Raw genomic sequence first — 13,156 nt, forward strand, 5'->3', positions numbered from 1 at the left:
TTGGATCCTACTTAGAATAATATGTCCAAGACGTAGATTCCAAATACATGCTACGTTAGTAGAAGTGTAATACCTTGGAAATAAATACATAATAAATAATATTTATTTTGAACAATAATGTAATTTACAAACAAAAACCTTTAGTTTTATTCAAGTATAAAAGACTTCAAAACAAAGTGTTTATAATCCTCTATTAAACCATCTAAAAATTGTTTAACAAAATATTTTAGTTTTGTATAGATTTTTTTTTTTTTTTTTTTAAAAAAAAAGAATTTTGAATGTTAGAAATTTTCTCCTGGACTTTTGACCTTTCCTTATAAATATAGAAGAAGACTGACGAAACCTTTAGGGCTATATCTTTACCATTGAAGTGTGTACGTAGTTTACATAGTACAAAATGTCACTATTTATAGGGAAAATGTAGTAGGTAGAATAATGTAAATGTGGTAATCAAATCAAGAGATTAGATTACAATAATACATGAAAGGTAAATGACATAATAAGGAAAATATCGATAATATTAATTTAGAGAATATAAAACATTCTAGCATAACGCGAATAAACCTTATAAGGAAATATATAAAAAAGAATACAAAATATTCTTGCATCTCCCCTCAAACTCAAGGTGGAAGCCTCTTTTTTCTTTTCTTTTTTTCAAAGCTTGAGTTTGGAAAGAGAAAGCGATTAAAGGGAACCTAACTCGGTGGTTATGGATCAAGGCGATGCCGGCGATAAAGGCTGACAATGGCAGCCAGAGAAATGCCAGAGAACGGATACCAACTGTGAAAGTCTGGGGAAGCGCCAAGCTGTAACTAACCTGGGGATTGCCGATGATTTTTGTTTATTATGATTTTTGTTTATATCAAGTGCTTATCTTGTTTGATTTGTTATGATTCAAGAATATATTGAATGCATAATTTATCTGGTGACATGTAATTGGATTCAAAGTATTAACCAACCCATGCTCAATTTATTTTACAATTGATTAGTGCTTAATTGTTGTATCTTTTGATTAATGGGTTAAATACAATTCACCCACACACCCCAAAGCTGTCACCCATTTTCAATTCGGCTACCAAAATTTAAAAATGTGCAATGTCTCCCCCCACACCCCCACCCCCCCCGGCCAAGTTTCCAAAATTTTCAATTTATCCATTACATCTGGTTTGACTGTCAAACCAGACAAAATTTTGAACACGTGCGTGTCACGTGACTTTTTTAATGCAAATTTGTTCATTTTACCTTGACTCCAAAACGACGTTATTTTGGCCTTTAGGGGATGAATTGAAAATTCTAGAAACTTTGTTGGGGGGGGGGGGGGGGGGGGGGGGGGGGGAGGGGAGAATTAAAAAATAAAATAAAATACTGAAGGGGGTAACTGTCGGTTGGCCAGCCACTCCCATCCCCTAAGGGAGGCCAAGGGTGGCGCGCAGCCACCCCCAGGATCTCTTTAAAGAGATCTAAGGCCACAAATAAGCCACGTGGCTAAAGAAAAAGAGAGGAAAAAAAAAAAAAAGAAGAAGAAGAAGGAAAAGTTCTCCCCATTTACAGAAGATTATCACCGGCCGACATGGAGGCTATCCCTAAGGGCCATGATCCCGCGTAGAAAAGCCCAAAGATGCCGACCTGTTTTCCCCTGGCCCAGCTGGCATGGTCCAACTCGTTGAGTACCCGGTTGAGCTGGAGGTAGGTGGTGTCGCTGGACTCGAAGGACCTAACGCTGGAGACGAGTCTGGAGGCGCCGCCACAAAGCGCCCCCATTCATGCCCGGATTGACAGAGCGTCCCGGGCCCACGACTTCCTCTCCTTTGCACACACCGAGGCACAAAACACACGTTTCCAATCTCCACCTGTCAACCGATTCTGATGACTCGCTTGCCGGCTATTTGGACGGGGCTCTCAAGCTCTTGGATCTTTGCAATTCCGTCTCATCCCTCATTGAACACTTGCACCTTTGTCGCCTCTTGCTCAACTTCATCCTTTACCTTCTGGCTCCCTTCGATTTCGGTTTCCCCGCGCTAGAAAAGGTTAGGCGGGCTCGAGATTTGCTCTCCGACTAGGGAAAGCCTTCCTTTGACCTCGACAAATGGGGTTTTCGGAGCAATCCCGAGGATTTGTGTTATGCGCCTGGGTGTTACGATTTAGGCTCATAACAAGTTGATCCGAGATCTGGCTTTGGGCCTTGGCGACGCACCACGCGGGAAGATCTCGTCCGCCAATAAGCTCTTGCGCCGCACGATTTGGCTTTGGGCCTTGTCTGGATGGAGTTCCGCCAGAGGAACGCGGTGCGAGTCATGTGGCCTAGAGGCGACAGAGGATGGCATCGTCAAAGGAACCGGCGACGACGTCATATCGGACGGGGGCCGGAGAGTTCTATTTTGCATGTGGATTTTTTTTTTGATGTTTTTTTTTTTTCTTTAGCCACGTGGCTTACTTGTGGCCTTGAATCTCTTTAAAGAGATCATGGCCACAAACCGGCTCCTCTCCAATTCTAATGAACTGGAGAGGATCCGGATCCCCACCCCCAGGGGCTGGGGATGGCCTTTGAGCCACCCCTAATTGCCTAAATGCCTTTGGGGGTGGCTTGGGGTGGCTGTCCAACCTGCAGCCACCCCTTAGTATTTTCTTTCTTTTTCTAAAAAAAAAAAAAAAAACAAATATTTTTGTTTGATTTATTTATATTTTTATTAAATTTTATAATTTTTTTTTATTTTAATGCACACGTGTCGGCTTTCTATTGGGTGTGACGTGGTTGAATAAAGGGCAAAACATCGTTTTGGAGTAGTGAGGGTAAAACTGACAAATTTGCATAAAAAAATCACTTGACACGCACGTGTTCAAAATTTCGTCTAATTTGACAGTCAAATGAGATGGAATTGCTATATTGAAAATTTTGAAAACTTGGGGGCACATTGTAAAATTTTAAACTTTGATAGCCGAATTGAAAAATGTGTGACAACTTTAAAGGGGTGAATTGTATTTAACCCTGGATTAATAGAGTTGAATAGTTCAAAAAATAGGGTGAACCGGTTGAAATTGCTCTGAAGCCAGATTGAATGCTCTGAAAATGGGTTGAACTAGCCAAGGTTGCTCTGAAATCGGGTTGAACCCAGATGGCCGAATGGGCATGGACAAAGCAAACAAGGTTGGCAGACCGGGTTTATGAAAGCACGTGAAGCATGTTGAAGACTTGCAGGAGAGAGATTACGTGAGGCGCGCGACAACGACGCGCAAAATTCTCCGCCGGCGCATGGAGATTAAAGGAGTCGTGTGGAAACACATGACGTGAGTTGCTAGAGGCCTAGAGCAGCCAAACCTTCTAAAGGCACGTCAAAGCGTGTGGCAGCGCGTACGACAGTGTACTTGGTAGTTCTGGAACGAACGAAGGTGGATCTGTCGACTTGTGTGGTCTCCGAGGCAACTGGAAGACTAAGGCGGCGTGTTGCAGAATAGGCAAGGAGCTCGCCGGTGCATGGAGGCGCGCGTAGTGGCCGGTGTGGACGGGTCCTCCATATATCAAAAGATTTGTACTTGATAGACCTGATTTTGGTTTAGAATTTTACGCTATGACCTTGCTTGGTAGGGGGTGGGAGTTAGAGAGTCAGAATCAGAAGTGATAAATTTAATATAAAGTAAAAAGAATTTGTACGAAAAAGTAAAAAGTTACATATTTTAGTGATTTTTTTTTAAATAGTAATAAAAAATTATTGATGTAATATAAAGTTAAAATGTTTTAAAATTAATTATTTTTTTTAAATAAAAAAAAGTACAGAGGGGAAGAGAGAATTTTATTACCTTTACCAAACAAGCCCTATGGTTTGGAAAAGGTTGAGAAGACATTGACAACGCAAGTACAAGCGCATGGCAACGTGTAGACAACTGGAGCTGAGAGATCCTTGGAGAAAACGCCAACGAGACATCATGAATGTCCGAAGATGTTTGTTGAAGGCCACAAAAACGTGGTTTTGATACCATGTAGATCTATATAAAATATGAAAAAGAGAAGAGAATTGAAAGAGCGGAACGAGAAAGAGAGAAGAAGACTGATGAAACCTTTAGAGCTACATCTTTACTATTGAAGTGTGTAATTTACATAATACAAAAAAGTTCATATTTATAGCTACATCTTTACTATTGAAGTGTGTAATTTGAGAAATGTTAGGGGTACTTAAAGTTTTATAAAGGGAAGCTTACAAACTGACATGAAGCCTCATGTAAGGCTCCACATCAGCCTAATGTTAAAATAATTTTTAATACATAGAGACAAAAATACCCTTCATCTCCGGTTGAACTCGTGGCCGGCCGTTCTCCCCTCTCATCGACCATTCATCTCTCCCGGTCGATTGTCCATTCTCGAACCCAAATCTGGTAAAAAACACACCCTTGTTGCCGTTTCCCTTGCTTCGTCCTCGTCGGCCGTTCTCCGTTCTCACCAGTGAATCTAGGTTCAACCAGATCTACTGGTCGGGCTTCCACTGGGCTGGTTCGGCCGGACACCAAAACCCACTCACCGGCCAGATCTGCTACCGGCCGGATCTCCCTCTCCTTCTCGACCATCTGGGTATGGACCAGGTCTTCTTGGTCAGCCATGACTGGAGGTTGGGATGTAGACTTCTGTTGGGGCGGGTGAAGGGCATTTTTGTCTTTGTAAAACATGCCACGTCAGTTTGTAAACTTTCCTTTATAAAACTTCAAGTACACCTAGCATTTATCGTGTAATTTATATGAGTTAAATACAATTCACTCCCCTAAAGTTGTCAGCCATTTTCAATTTGGCTATCAAAGTTTAAAAATTTACAATGTACACATTCAAAGTTTCAAAAAATTTCAATTCAGGCACTCCGTCTAGTTTGACTGTCAAACCAGATGGAATTTTGACCACTCCAAAACGATGTCGTTTTGCCCTTTTAGGGATACTCAATAGAAAATTGACACGTGTCCATTAAAGATAAAAAAAATATAAAATTTAATAAAAATAAATAAAACAAAAACACAACCACCCCCAAAGGTGGCTGAGGGTGGCCCACAGCCACCCCAAGAAGGGAATTTAGGGATGGCTTGAAGTCCACCCCTAAAGGTTTTTATTTTTTATTTTTTTTATTTAAAAAAAAAAAAAAACAAATATTTTTCAAAATTTGTAATTTATCCTAACAAGTTTCTAAATTTTTCAATCCACTCTTAAAAGGGCAAAACAATGTCGTTCTTGAGTGAGGGCAAAACGACGTTGTTTTGGAGTGGTCAAAATTCCGTTTAGTTTGACAGTCAAACTAGATGGAATGCTTAAATTGAAATTTTTTGAAACTTTGAAATGGTACATTACAAAATTTTAAACTTTGGTAGTTACATTGAAAATGGCTAACAACTTCAGGGAAGTGAAATATTTTTAACCTGATTTACATAATACAAAAAGTTCATATTTATAAGAAAAATGTCGCAAATAGAATAATGTAAATATGGTAATCAAATCAAAAGATTTGAGATTTGATTACAATAATACATTAAAGGTAGAAGATTTAATAAGGAAAATATCAATAAAATTAATTGAGATAATATATAATATTCTAAGATAACGGGAATAAGCTGTACAAGAAAATATAATAAAGAAGAATATAAAATTTTCTACCATAAGAGGTCTCTTGAATCCACAAGAGAGACAAAGAGGACAACCTTTAATTACATAATAAACATTTATTCATAGAATAATTTTTATTGATTTTATTTATCATGTAGGAGGTCAATTTAAAGGTTATAGAAATTTTAATTTATAAGTAAAAAATATTTTTCTAAAATATTCTAATTTATATATTAAAAAATAAACTTAGTTTAACTGACAAAAAAAACTTCTAGAGATACTCGAATGAAGGAGATAATTGAAACCCTAATCTAGGATATTTTTTAAAACTAGAAAAATTAATAATTCACCTCATTTCCCGTTCTAGGCTTCTAGCTAGGATAATTGCGTAAAATAAAAGATCAATTTTTTGTAAATTCTGAATCTTTAAGCAGTTTTTTTAAAATAAAATATCAAAATGTGAACTGGTCAAATTTTCGTGCGCGAGAGAGACAATAATGTTACCCCTGGCCTAGTCATTTACTGGACAAGCCATTCATTTATAATTTTATATTACTTTCTACTCTTCACATTTAGTGTATACATTCACCTCAGATAAAATATGTCAAATCAATTAATGTAAAAATAAAAAATATATATTATGTTTTAATCTTTCAAATTATCAATCATTTTGAAAGAAGTCCCTAAAATACAAACCTTTAAACTTTGACTTTCAAACTATCCAAAAGTTTCAAAAAGATCAATTTTATCGAAATATACCTAATAATGCCAATGTCACTTGTCATTTTTTAATTAAAAAATAATAAAATTAAATTTAAAAATTTTAAAAAATATTATATATATATATATATGGGTGGCCATTTTGGTCAAGGGGGTGGCCGGCCCTTTGGGGTGGTTAGGCCACCCTAAGGAGCAAGATGAGAGTGGTTGAAACCATCCCCAAAAGCCATGAAGGTGGCTCGGTCACCATTTGGTCTGAGGGTGGGTTCGGCCACCCCAAGGCCAAACCCTAACATTTTTTTTTTTTTTTTTGCCCCTTTGGGGCGGCCAAACCCTAAACTGTTTTTGTTTTTGTTTTTTGTTTTTTGTTTTGTTTTTTTGTTTTTTGTTTTTTTTTGGCTCTTGGGGTGGTTTGGCCACCCCCATATTTTTTTTTTAAAAAAAAAATTTTAATTTAAATTTTATTATTTTTAATGGAAAAATGACACATGACAGGAGTATTATATGCATATTTCGACAAAATGGGACTTTTTAAAGCTTTTTGGTAATTTGGGGGGCCAGAGTCTAAGGGTTGGTAGTTTGGAGGATTACTTCCCAAACGAGCTGGTAGTTTAGGAGGCTTAAATATAATTTTTCCTAAAAATAATATTTTATATTAATTTTATATCTATTGATGTGACGTATTTTAAAATATTTTCTATGTTAGAAACATTACATCAACCGATATTAATGTGGTGTGAAAATATAGGAGTGACAATTCGTGTTTGTGTATCGAATTCAGATCGTGTCCAGACATGTGTATAAGACTATATATATAAGTTAACTGTAATATGATCCATTTAATTAAATAGATTAAATCCTTCAACTCTCACCCTCTAATTTTATATTGAGATTGTGTTGGATTCATGAGTTATGTCAAGAATTGTACCATTATGTTGCCTGTCAGGTTTGGGCCGTGTCGAAACAAAGGTATAAAACTATATATGTCAACCATAATCCGAACTATTTAATTAAACATTTCAGATTTTTCAAGCTCAATCCTTTAATTTTGTATCAAATTTACGATTTGTGTAAAAAATTACTAGTCAAATAAAAATAAAGTGCAAAGAGTAGGACTACTCTATTATCAATCCCCACTAGTCATTACTCATTATTCATACGAGTAATTTTAGAAATCTCTCATGTATTACTTTTGTGTAGTTAAACATAAAGTTGCTTTTAAAATTACAATTTGATCAAAATTTAATAGTGATCAATCACATGTTAATGGTAATTTTAAAAGTTACCTCATTTTTTGATGGACACAAGAAAAACTTCTAGCATTATTTTTATTCGTGAGATAAGGTGTGCGTTGTGGTTGGTTGGTTGAAGCATATATATATATATATATATAATAATAATAATAATAATAATAATTTTAGAAGTCTCTTATGTGTTACTTTTGTATTTTTTAAAAGATGAGATGGCTTTTAAAATTATATTTTGATCAAAATTCAATAATCATATATCGTAAATCTAATTGTAATTTAAAAAAGTGCATCATTTTTAGAGAGTAAATAAATTAAAAAAAAAAAAAAAAAGAAGGTGCATTATAGCATTACTTTTTCTATATATATGGGTAAATAAGAAGTGTAAGCGTTTGTGGACGATGACCGGTGAACCCCACTGGCCGGCCCACTCAGTCCTCTCTCTCTCTCTCTCTCTCTCTCTCTCTCTCCCCTTTAATGCATATATTTCAGACTCCAAGCCCAACCCCACACCCCCAAACTAGTCCCTTTCCAAGGCTCATCGATCTCCCTCGTCCCACCCAGCAGAAAGGTAGCAGTGCCTATATATCCCTCCTCCACCCACTTCTCCAAATTCTTCCTGACTCCTTTTCCTCCCAGATTTAATTTTCCTCGGAACAAGGCAAACGACTTTTGTTTTCTTTCTCATGCTGTTACGCCAATGGAGGAGGACGAGTACTTCCACCATACATGAGTTGAGGTACTATCTATATGGACTATGGTCAGTTACTATAGCGTCATATCGATCGCGGTCATGGTACTCCTGACTGTTTTGCTTCTGGTTCTGCCGCTCGTGTTGCCGCCGCTGCCTCCGCCGCCGCTGCTGCTTTTGTTCGTGCCGGTCTTCATCATGTCCCTCCTCGTTTTATTGGCCATATCTTCTTCTTATGTGCCTGCTATCGCCGACACTTTCCTTTGATTTTAGAAAGCATCATCAGATGGAACTCGGCACTTTTGCCTCCTTCTGCGGATCAACTGCCCCAAGAACTGTACGTGAATTATTTTTCTTTATTTTTTTGTTCCACTTCCGATTTCATGATGATGCTGATGATGGAGATAATGAAGACAGTTTTTTTTTTTTTTTTTTTGTGGAAATGGAAAGTAGACTAGGATCCGCCATTTTCAGCTGTAAGTAACAACTAGTTCTGTTCTATATATAGAATAGAAAGAGACAAGTTATATATATTACAGATTCTGGTAGCTTTGCACATGCAGAAGCCGCGAATCTAGCGATGGTGGCAATGCTTCCTATGTTGAAAGTTGCACTGATTAAACAATGGGTAGGAGAAGCCAGGAGGAGGAACAAGCAGATCAATTTTTGGGGTAGGATTGTCTGCAATTTCAAATAAACGCAGATTCTCAAATTATGTAATTTCCCAGTAAAATGTCGCATATTAAAAATGCCACAGGTTATAAATTAAATTTGAGTATATTTTTATCAATTTTTATTTATTTATATATATTATAAAAAAAATTTTAAAAAAATTTAATTTTATGAAAAAGCGAAAAACAAGCATTTTTTTTTTTTCTGGTTGTTTAGATAATATATCACATTTTTTAAACATTTTTAATGTTTAGAAACTATCTAAATTTATAATTTGAGAATGTATAATTTAAAAAGAAAACAGTAGGGGACCCTTTACATTAAATTTTTAAGGAAAGAAAAAAACAAGGAAGTCAAAGTACGCGGAGAGATCGAGGAAACAGCCCTCTTTAGGAATTTTCCTCTGGTTTTTGTTTGTTTGTTTCTCAGCCCGACATGCTAACACGTGGAGGTCGTAGTGAAAAATACTGTAGCTTAGTTTTTCTTTTTTTTTTTTGTTGTTGATAATATCATAATAATATCATAATAATTAATAACCAGGGGCGGGCGGGCGGGCGAGAGATACAGATGTATCTGGATTAAGTGTAGTAGCTTTCGGCGGTTTTGGGGCCGTAAGTATTAAGGTACAGCTAATAAGCCAGCGGTTTGGTACTGGACCTAACACTCTAGCCTGCATTCATTAATAGTGCTACCTTTTTTTTTTTTTTTAAACAAAAAAAAATTGGACATATTTTATATATATATATATATATATATATATATATATACCTCTAAAGCATTGTCACAAGTCGTGCTAGCTCATCATGTGATTTGACTCTTATATTGGGACGGTCACTGGTGAAGGATTTTAAACAGGTCAAATCTTTTTACTCATGATCTGTTTTATTTTATTTAAATTAGTTTGTGACGCGATATTATTTATAATTTTTTTTTTGATGAACAAGTTGTATTAAATTGATTCTGTACAATTCAATTTGCTTGGGACGTTTATGTAAATATGTCATGTTGAGCATAACCTGTTTTTGACAATTTTAGTTTTTATAAATTTATGAATTTTAGCCTTTAGTGTTTTTTTTTTTTTTTTTTAAAAAAATAAATTTAATTTAATTCAATTTATGATTATATTTTTTTTTATTTAATATGTCAATTAGAGTACTTTCTTTTATTTGTAAAATGTATTTTAAAACTTTTTATTTTATTTTATTTTATAACTTATTAGATATAGAATGACTTCTCACTTGATTTAAAGATATGAAATAAGAAGATTTAAAGAAAAATAAATAGAAAAATGAAAATAGGTTATATAATAATTGATTTGTAATAGAACATAATGCGGAAAAAATTGTCAGACATTGAAGATTTATCTATGTGTAATTCTATCTATCATGTACAATGCAAATAATGATAATTTATGCACTTTGAAGACTTTTCATATTTTTCTAAACATTCAATTCAAATAAGTGTTGGAGAAAAAATTATGCACATTGAATTAATTTTATGAATGTAAAAATGAAGCTTTTAAAAAAATTAAATAAGTGAGACTTTTCAAGAATTTATGGATGTTTTTAAGACTTTTAATTTGTAATTACTTTTACCATGATATTGAGGGCTCTTTTTTTCTAAAAAAAAGAAAAAAAATTTATTGATTCCATTAATATCATGAAAACAAACAAGAGCATAACGCTCTACATAACCAGAGTTGAAAGCTTTGATGCTACAGTTTTCCGAATACAATTAAACCAAATCCTATTTAAGTCAATAAGGACACCCTCTTTAGCTAGCAAATGTGCAGCACAATTACCTGACCGCTTAGCATGACAAATCTCTCGATGATCACAGGAACTAAGGACCAATTTAATATCCTCTACAATCTGTCCATACATAGTCTAACTAACACACCATGATTTTTTTCTGGCGGTTACAACTTGAAGAGAGTCGCATTCCAGAACAATATTTTTGAACCTCCAATTCCTACAAAATTCCACCACTCACAGGCTTTGGCTACCACCAGCTCCAAAATTGAGTCAGTCGTAAAGCTAGCAGCGGCAAACACCTTATCAGAGAAGTCCCTAACAATAAGATCATGCCCCATCTTCCCACTATGAGCGTCTAGGGCCGCATCCCAATTAACTTTAAAACATCCAAAAGGAGGTGATCCCCAATGTGTTAACTCAGCAGAACCATGATCCATCCCAGTCACCGTTGTATTCTCCTCACGAGCCATCGTATGTCTATCATCCTCAATATAGCCGGAAGCCGAACAAAGCAAAACACGTGGATGATGAAAAACCTCACCATGAAGAACTCCATTATGTCTCAACCACAACCTTCGAGCAACTTCGGCATATAAAGCCAACTCCCTAAAAGTGCAAAACTCAACTAAATGCTCAAAATCAACTGCAAAAGCCGGACCAACAAAGCAGCTTTTCTCAAATTTTCTCTCACAAATGCTCCACACATCAGATGCAGAAAGGGAAGTCCCATAGAATATAGGTAGTAGTTTCCCTTTCAGTCAGACAGAAAACAGAAAACGGATCCAATCCCAAGCCTCTCATGTTTAAATTATCTTTGGTAGGAAGGATATTTTGGGACAAGCTTTGAGAGGTGTGCCCAGTTGTAGGACGGTGAAAATTGGTCTGGTTTCCATCCTCTATCCCTAAACATTCCTTTTTTTTTTTTTTTTTGGTGGCTTATTTTCCGGAATGCTTTGGTCACTAAGGATAGAATGTGTGGATGGGGTTACACTGGATGCACTTTGTGTTTATTCTGTCGTAGTGCCCAAGAGAATCGAGAACATCTTTTCTTTCGGTGTAGGTTCAGTAGTCGAATCTGGTCAAATATCTTGGCCGAGTGTTCCATTTCAAATACTCCTTTGGATTGGGATGCTACTGAAGCTTGGGGATTGAAGGCTTTAAAGGGCAAATGTATTAGAGAAAATTTGGGGAAGCTGTGTTTGGATTCTATTGTGTATAATCTTTGGAAACAGAGGAATGCTCTTTTGCATAATTCCTCACCCAAAACAGAAGAATCTCTTATGGATTGTATTAGATGAGAAGTTCGTTCAAGGCTGGTGGCTAATGGGCAGTTTAAGCATCTCAACCATAGCTTAGTCTTTCGTTGGAATTTACACTCCTCTATTGGTTCGGTTTGAGGTTGCAGATAGTGTATGGTTTTTGACGTTTTCTGTTATTTGTTGACACTATGACAAGTTGGTGGTATTCAATTGTGCTTCTTCGGGCTGCTCTGTTGTTAGTCTTGTGGATTTGGGCGGGTGTCTTTTTCCACTTGTTCTTGAGGGTGTTTTTCGTTTGTTTTTCTTGGCTTGTATTTCTGGCCTCTGTTTTGTTTCCTCTGTTTAGAGATTGTTCCAGTTTGTTTTTCTTTTTGGAGTGTAAACTGAGAGTTGTTCAATGAAATTTTTTATTTATCGAAAAAAAAAAAAAAACATTTTAATTGGATTCAGAACCTTCGAACTCCAAATCAGATTCCATAAATGGTTTAACCCATAAGTATATGAACAATTACCCAATGAAACCTCTTAACGCTCATTCTCTAAATGATAAGCACTCCGCACGGAAAACTTGCCCATAGAGGTACCACTACCTCTCCATACCATTAAGTCAGATTGTCCATACTTACTAATGGGAATCCGTGAAATAACCTCCACTTCCTCTTTACAAAAAATAGAATTCAATAATAAACCATCCCACCATATTAGAGTCTTACTTAGAAATTATTTATTAAATTTTTACCATATTAGAGTCTTAAAATTTATTTTAGAAATAATATTTATTGTATAATTATTAAGTGGCGACATTAATTAAAGAGTATTTTATTAATTTTTTATCATATTAAAACCTTAAAATATTTTTTTAAAAAATATATATATTTATTGTATAATTATTAATTAGGGATTTTATTCAATTGAAAGCCTTACCCGACCGCCAAAGTCGCCTCAAGCCACCCACGATGAGAACATTCGGAAACGGATTTGGATTGTTTTGGTCAAAAAGTTCAAATGGTTTGAATGTGTTGGCGACATGCATAAAGATGTTTGGAGAATTTTAACGTGAAGAAAAAGCACCAATTGCCAAATGAATGGATTGGAGATCTTTGGGTTTTCACACTCTTACTTTAAGCTCCACGTATTATCGAATCTCTTATTTCGCCATGGATTTAACCAAATTAAGCACATTACCCTACCCCTATTTCTTTGAATAATTATGACTTGAAGTTTAAGTAAAATATAATAAT

The 13,156-nt window shown here is 35.6% G+C and overlaps 1 long non-coding RNA gene across 1 annotated transcript; it reads left to right on the forward strand.

Moving 5' to 3' along the window:
* The first annotated feature begins 7,935 nt into the window (after window positions 1-7,935).
* On the forward strand, window positions 7,936-9,008 carry LOC133873640 (uncharacterized). Its single transcript, XR_009901139.1, has 2 exons — window positions 7,936-8,567; window positions 8,684-9,008. It is a non-coding gene; the product is annotated as an uncharacterized LOC133873640 (long non-coding RNA).
* Window positions 9,009-13,156: the final 4,148 nt, after the last annotated feature.

The sequence above is a fragment of the Alnus glutinosa genome, chromosome 7 (assembly GCF_958979055.1).
Source record: "Alnus glutinosa chromosome 7, dhAlnGlut1.1, whole genome shotgun sequence".
Classification (NCBI taxonomy): Eukaryota; Viridiplantae; Streptophyta; class Magnoliopsida; order Fagales; family Betulaceae; genus Alnus; species Alnus glutinosa.